The following is an 8,140-nucleotide window of genomic DNA, read 5'->3' as shown; positions in this document are numbered from 1 at the left end:
GTTTCTGCTGTATAACAGTGAATCAGCTATACATATACATATATCCCCATATCTCCTCCCTCTTGCATCTCCCTCCCACCCTCCCTATCCCACTCCTCTAGGTGGTCACAAAGCACTGAGCTGATCACCCTGTGCTATGCAGCTGTATTATTGATTTCTAATTAATTTCATTGTGGTCAAAGAATATGGCATAAATGATTTCAATCCTTTAAAATTTATTGGAGCCTTGTTTAATGGCCCTTAATATGGTCTATCTTAGTAAATGTTCCATGTACCCTTGAAAATAATTTTATTCTGCTGTTGTTAGATGGAATGTTTTATAAATGGCAATTAATTTAATTTGGTTGATATTCAAGTTGTTTGTATCTTTACTGATTTTTTTGCCCACATATTTTAATAATTATCGAGAGAGGAGCATTGAAATCTACAATAATAATTTTGTCTATTTCTTCTTCTACTTCTATCAGTTTACTTCATGTATTTTGAAGCCCTGTCAGCATTGTTGTCTTTTTTTTTTTTAAAAGTCCTTCAATCAGTTATTTATTTATTTATTCATTTTTGGCTGTGTTGGGTCTTCGTTTCTGTGCGAGGGTTTTCTCTAGTTGCGGCAAGCGGGGGCCACTCTTCATCGCGGTGCACGGGCCTTTCACTATCGCGGCCTCTCTTGTTGTGGAGAACAGGCTCCAGATGCGCAGGCTCAGTAGTTGTGGCTCACGGGCCCAGTTGCTCCGTGGCATGTGGGATCTTCCCAGACCAGGGCTCGAACCCGTGTCCCCTGCATTAGCAGGCAGATTCTCAACCACTGCGCCACCAGAGAAGCCCAGCATTGTTGTCTTCTTGATGAATTAATCCCTTTATTATTATGATCCCTTGATCTAAAATCTATTTTGTCTAATACTAATAGTCAATTCCCTTTCTTTTGCATAGAGCTTGTGTGGCATATATTTATCTTTTTACTCTTTTTTAATAAACTTTTTAGATAACTTAAAAATTACCCTTTTGTTTTTAACCTGCTCATGTCTTTATATTTAAAGTCAGTCTCTTACAGACAGCATATAGTTGAGTATTGCTTTTCCTTATCCAATCTGACAATCTCTGTCTTTTAATGGAGTGCTTTTTAAAAAAATTGCATTATACTTGATATATAATATTGTATTCGTTTTAGGTGTACAACATAATGATTTGATCTATGTAATAATGGAGTGTTTAGACAGTTTACATTCAATGTAATTATTGCTGTGACTGGGTTTAAATTTACCATTTGGGCACTTGTTTTCAATGGGTCCCAATCTATTCTTTGTTCTCTTTTTCCTTCATTTCTATTCATTTGTAGTAATCTAATCTTTTCATGATTCCATTTTATCACCACTATTGGCTGACTAGCTATACCTCCTTTAAACATTTTTTTTAGTGGCTGCTCTAGGGTTATTCGACTGATCATAAATAATCATAGTCTACCTTTAAATAATATTTTATCATTTCATGTGACATGTAAGAACATAACAACAGGATACTTCTATTTTCCTCCTCTTGTCCTCTGTATTTGTTGTCACACATTTTGCTTCTACATATGTTATAAACCCCACACACTTTATTATGTTTGCTTTAAATAGTCAAATATCTTTTAAAGAGATTAAGTAGGTGGAAGAACACTTTTGTATTTACCATTTTTACCATTTACCACATATTTACCATTTCTGGCGTTATTTATTCCTTTATGTGGATTAAAATTTCCAACTGTTATCATTTTCCTTCTGCCTGAAGAGTTCCTTTAACATTCCTGCAGTTCTGCTAGTCACAAATTTTTTGTTTTACCAGGAATGTTTATCTTTCACCTTCATTTTTTTCTTTTTCTTCCTTTGTACAGTATGATTACATTTATAATGTTGGAACATGCGCGTTTAAAAATGCCTAGAGCGCTTGCTTCGGCAGCACATGGACTAAAATTGGAACCACACAGAGAAGACTGGCATGGTCCCCGCACAAGGATGACACATAAATCCAGAAGCATTCCACTTTTTTTCACTTAATGCACTGAACTATACATTTAAAAATGGTTGGGCTTTCCTGGTGGCGTAGTGGTTGAGAGTCTGCCTGCCAATGCAGGGGACACGGGTTCGAGCCCTGGTCTGGGAAGATCCCACATGCCACGGAGCAACTGGGCCCGTGAGCCACAATTACTGAGCCTGCGCGTCTGGAGCCTGTTGTCCGCAACAAGAGAGGCCGCGATAGTGAAAGGCCCGTGCACCGCGATGAAGAGTGGCCCCCGCTTGCCGCAACTAGAGAAAGCCCTCGCACAGAAACGAAGACCCAACACAGCCATAAATAAATAAATAAATAAATAAATAAAAATTAAAATGGAGATTTCTTTTAAAAAAAATGGTTAACACAGTAAATTTTATGCTATGTATATTTTGCCACAATAAAAAATGCATAGAAATGGATCTAGAAATATACATGCAAAATTGTTAACATTGACCCACTCCTGGGAAGAGGAGTTTGAGGTGGAAGGCTACTTTCAGGGGTTTTTTCCTTCAATTTTTAAACTTTTTATTTGGAAACTATTTCAAGCATGGAAAGGTTGCATGAGCAAGGGTATTAGCAAGAATACTGCTTACCCAGATTCACCTGCTATTAACATTTCATCCGTTTGCTTCATCATTCTGTCTCTCATATACAGGTGGCCTTCCATATTCATGGGTTCCACATCCTCAATCAACCTCAGACCGAAAATACAGTAAGTCCCCTACATACCAGTGAGTGCCGTTGGGAGAGCGCGTTCGTAAGTCCAATTTGTTCATTAAGTCCAACAAAGTTAGCCTAGGTACCCAACTAACATCATTGGCTATATAGTACTGTACTGTAATAGGTTTTTAATATGTTCCACACAAATAATACATAAAAAACAAACAAACACAAAAAATAAAGAAAACATGTTTAATCTTACAGTACAGTACCTTGAAAAGGACAGTAGTACAGCACAACAGCTGGCACACAGGGGCTGGCATCGAGTGAATAGGCAAGAAGAGTTACTGACTGGAGGAGGGAGAGGAGGTGGGACGCGGTAGAGCTGAAGGATCGTCAGCAACATGAGATGGAGGGCAAGCTGCACAACAACTTGTAGAGGATGCACACACATGACAATGTATGCCAGACACGTGAACTAACTAAACGTGATTGGACGTGTGAAAGCACATTCGCATCTTTGAAAGTTCGCAGCTTGAAGAAGGTTCATATGTAGGGGTATGTAGGGGACTTACTGTATTTGGAAAAAATTTCCAGAGATTTCCAAAAGTCAAAACTTGAATGTGTGGCGTGCTGCCAATTATTTACAGAGCATTATATTGCATTGGGTATTATAAATAACCTAGAGATGATTTAAAGTATGTGGGAGGATGTGTCTAGGTTATATGCAAATACTATACCCTTTTATATAAGAGACTTGAACATTTGTAGATTTTGGTATCCATGGGGGTCTGGAACAAAACCCTCATGGATACCAAGGGATACAGAGGGATACACTTTATATCCATGCAAATATTTTGCCCCTCATCAAAATTTCCTTCTGGATTCAGCATCCATTGATGATTTCTGCTGAACTGATCCTTACTGTGATGGTTGCAAAATGGTTATTTTCCAATTCTAGCACTCCCTCTCCATTTACCATTTGGCACTTGGTATTCCATTTTAAGCAGGAACCCTCCCTATTTGTCTCAGTTATTTCTATATTTATTATAGGTATGCACTCATTATACCTATTTTTTCAATGATTTATAATTCACTACTGTATATAATTATTTTCATGCTCAAATTGCACCTGATATGGCCAGTGGAGCCCCTACAAGCTGGCTCCTGTGATATGTGATACCCCTCTCCCCATCATGGTGAGCACCTCCTTAATATCTGGCATAAAAAGAGTTTCCAGGCTTTTCTTGTACCTGCCTGCCCCAGCCTTGATTTCAGCCATTTCTATGAAGAGTCTTGGTTCCTAAGGAAAGATGTTAGAAACCAAGATCTTGGGGTGACATATGCTCATTGCTCCTGGAAGTCTTTCCTTCTTGCACCTTTCAGTTGAGTGAACTAGAAACTCAATGTATATTTATACATATACATACATACACATGCACACACATGTATATATGTATACATACACATGTGTATAAATATGCACATATATTTTAACTGTTCCCTCAATTAAGTGAGCTAGAAAATCAATGGATAGCATATGCATAAATACAGGTACATATGTATACACATGTGTACACATACATATATAAATAGACATACATGCAAATATACATAGACATATACGTGTATGCATAAATACATGTACATATTTTAGAAATCATGCATTCATAGCAATAATTTCAATTTCCATCCAGCCCCACAGGGTTTATCCTTGCTTTTTTCTATTCCATACTGGCATGAGGTTTTTGGTTTTTTTTTTTCAGTGAGAACCTTGAATCCCCAAAACAATACATTTACTTATTTGCTCACTTGCATAAAACATCTAGAATCATTTCAGAATTGCTTCATTATTGCCTCTACACAAACCAAACCTACTGAAAAGAGTTCAGGATTTGTTTGTAATTTCCTCCGTGCCCCATTACTCTGCCACAAACTGAGGGCATATAGTCCAATACTGTGTTCAGACCTTGCTCAGATTAGTTCTTTCTTTCTCCGTTTTCCTTCTGTGTAGCTATACAACTCATTTGAAATCTAACTGGTCTGATTTGTTTCAGTTTTCTCTCTATTTTATTTTCCCCATCCCATCCTTACTAATTTAATTTCTGAATATGTAGAAGGTTATATCTCCAAAAGAAAAACTGTACAGAAAGCTATATTCATATAAATGCCACTCCCTCCTCAACCCCTATTTCCATATCCCCTTATATGTAACCAACTTGGTGGTTTTCTGGTTTATCCTTCCTGGGTTTCATTTTGTAAAGGTAAATAGATAGTCACAGATTTTATTTTTTCTGCTACTATATATGCTCTTTTATAAAACAGCTTTACTGAGGCATAATTTACATGGTATAAAATTCACCCATTTTAAGTGGCAACTAGACAGCTTATAGTAAATTTATACAGTTGTGCAACCATCACCACAATCCAGTGTTAGAACAGTGCCATCATCCCATTAGCTTCTCATGTCTGTTTGCAGATGATCCCCACTCCCATCTCAGCCCCAAGGTAACCACCGATCTGCATTCTGTCTCTATAGTTTTACCCCTTCTATAAATTTCTCATCAATGGCATTATACAATACGTAGTCTTATGTGTCTGGTTTCTTTCACTAGCATCATGTTTTTGAGGTTCATTTATGTTGTTGACTGTATCCACAGTTCTCTCCTTTTTATTGGTGCATTGTATGGCTGTACCACAGTGTGTTTATCCATTCATCAGCTGATGGGCTTTTGAAGTGTTTCCAGCTTTTTGCTTGTCATGCATAATGCTGCTATGAACATCGGTGTGGAAGTCTTGGACAGACATATGTTTCTGTTTCTCTTGGGCAGATACCTAGGAGTGAAATTGCTGGATCATATGGTAAGTGTATGTTTAACTTAAGAAACTGACAAACTGTTTTCCAAAGTGCCTGTATCATTTTAAATTCCCATCAGCGATGTATTTATATTTGTTATATTAATTGTAAGCAAATGTATTCTCATAAAGTTGCTGAAAGCTCTTATCTTAGGTGGGCCAGTTATTGGCCTTGTAATCATGCTCATTTTTTACTTACAAAGCCCTTTTCTTCATAGGTAGTTCAAAAAGTAAGTCAGATAAACACAGCATCATAAATCAACTATAGTTCAATTTTAAAAAAAAGGGTAAGTCAGATGATTCCTTCTTGAATTATAATGAATTTGGGATGGATGCAACAACAACAACAAAAAAAAAAGAAAGAAAAAGGAAAATTGTTTCCTTTCTCTTAATAGGGAATGGAAAGATATAGATCGGGGGTCCCCAACCCCTGGGGCACGGACTGGTAGCGGTCTGTGGCCTGTTAGGAAACAGGCCGCACAGCAGGAGGTGAGCCGTGGGCGAGCAAGCAAAGCTTCATCTGTATTTACAGCCGCTCCCCATCGCTCGCATTACCGCCTGAGCTCCGCCTCCTGTCAGGTCAGCGGTAGCATTAGATTCTCAAGGGGGAAGAACCCTACTGTGAACTGTGCATGTGAGGGATCTAGGTCGTGTGCTCCTTATGAGAATCTAATGCCTGATGATCTGAGGGGGAGATGAGGCGGTGATGCTAGCACTGGGGAGCGGCTGCAAATACAGATCATCATTAGCAGAGAGGTTTGACTGCAGAGACCATAATAAATCAATTGCTTGCAGACTCGTATCAAAACCCTATCTAGTGGCAAGTGAAAACTAGCTCAGGGCTCCCACTGATTCTGCATTATGGTGAGTTGTATAATTATTTCATTATATATTACAATGTAATAATAATAGAAATAAAGTGCACAATAAACATAATGTGCTTGAATCATCCCCAAACCATCCCCCTCACTCCCGCCCGCTGGTCTGTGGAAAAATTGTCTTCCACGAAAACGGTCCCTGGTGCCTAAAAGGTTGGGGACCGCTGATACAGTTAACATTATTAGGGGAAGGACTTTCTAGCCTCAGTCTTTAAAAATAAAGGTCGATTGCACCAGAAACCTGAATTTACATTCTTTCTGATAATAGGGCAGAAAGTGAGGTTAGCTTATGGATCAAAGTACCTCTTTTAAATGATAGATACTTGGGTTATTGACTAAAGTTAGGATAGGGTCATTAACTTCAAATTTTGAGAAATCAGAAGAGACTTCAAGAATCTAAAGATTTTAAAAAGGAGATCTAAAGATTTTAATATAGTTCCCAAGTTGTTATTTTTATTTTGAAAAGAGGGCATGGTCATTGCAAAGAGGTGATCCTAGAAATGAAAACCACAACTGCTTCATTCAGCACTTCCGTTGAGTTGGATAAATGCCAGATCTTCTTGCAACACCTTAAAACACAACTGGACCAGAACACAACGCCCTTGTGATGCCTTAGAACATGGCTAGATAAAACTGCAGCCTCTTGAAAACCAAAACGCACTTTGTGGCAGCCCCCGTGTAGGGTGTCATCCGCACGGCACATTGGGAATGCCACAGGCTTCAAGTTACACCCCAGGAAAAACCATGTCAGTTAACAGACTAGTTAGTTAATTTTAAAGTTAACTTCAGCTAGATTTTAAAATAATCGAAGGTTGCCTTTAAAAAAATCTCTTCCCATCCCTTTCCAAAGATTTCCTCTCTGCTTTTGATACTCCTCATCTTTTTTGTCCCACACCAAGTGCCGAGGCATACGTTGTTTTGTTGGGCTTGAATGTAGCCCCACTCTTACAAAATGTTCACTTAAAACGACTAAACCTGTATCCTGTGTTTCAGGGAAGTGAGGGAATATTTGGGCAGTAAAGGGGGTTTCCTGGGATGGGGGAGGACTCCAGCTCAGATAGAATCACTGTTGTGCTTTCATTACAGGTTTCCCACCATTTTTCAATGGTCTCTCCTCAGGTTTATGGGAAAGACAGATTGATTATATGGTGTGTGGAAACTAGCTGACAGCAATGCTCTTATTCCTTGTGACTTACTCTTTTCCCTTTCAAACTCCTACTTGGTGCCCCTGCCTAAAGTGATGTTATATAAGTTACAGGTGTACAATATAGTAATTCACAATTTTGAAAGGTTATACTCCATTTGTAGTTATTATAAAATATTTGCTGTATTCCCCATGATATACAATATATCCTTGTAGCTTATTTTATACCTAATAGTTTGTACCTCTTAATCCCCTACCCCTATATTACCCCTCAAAATTTCACTTTCCCCACTGGTAACCACCAGTTTGTTCTCTATATCTGTAAGTCTGCTTCTTTTTTGCTATATTCACCAGTTTGTTGTATTTTTTAGATTCCACATATAAGTGATATCATACAGTATTTGTCTTTCTCTGACATTCACTTATCATAATGCCCTCCAAGTCCATCCATGTTGCTGCAAATAGCAAAATTTCATTCTTTTTTATGGCTGAGTAGTATTTCATTGTATATGTATACATATATACAGATGTATACCACATCTGTATATCTTCTTTATCCATTCACCTGTTGATGGAC

At 38.1% G+C, this 8,140-nt stretch overlaps 1 non-coding gene across 1 annotated transcript; it reads left to right on the top strand.

Annotated features, from left to right (window-relative positions):
• Positions 1 to 1,916: 1,916 nt before the first annotated feature.
• Positions 1,917 to 2,022, top strand: LOC114238815 (U6 spliceosomal RNA). The gene has a single exon (XR_003624090.1). It is a non-coding gene; the product is annotated as a U6 spliceosomal RNA (small nuclear RNA).
• The last annotated feature ends 6,118 nt before the right edge of the window (positions 2,023 to 8,140 follow it).

The sequence above is a fragment of the Balaenoptera acutorostrata genome, chromosome 3, assembly GCF_949987535.1.
Source record: "Balaenoptera acutorostrata chromosome 3, mBalAcu1.1, whole genome shotgun sequence".
Classification (NCBI taxonomy): domain Eukaryota; kingdom Metazoa; phylum Chordata; class Mammalia; order Artiodactyla; family Balaenopteridae; genus Balaenoptera; species Balaenoptera acutorostrata.
This window is presented reverse-complemented; position numbering and strand designations above follow the sequence as displayed.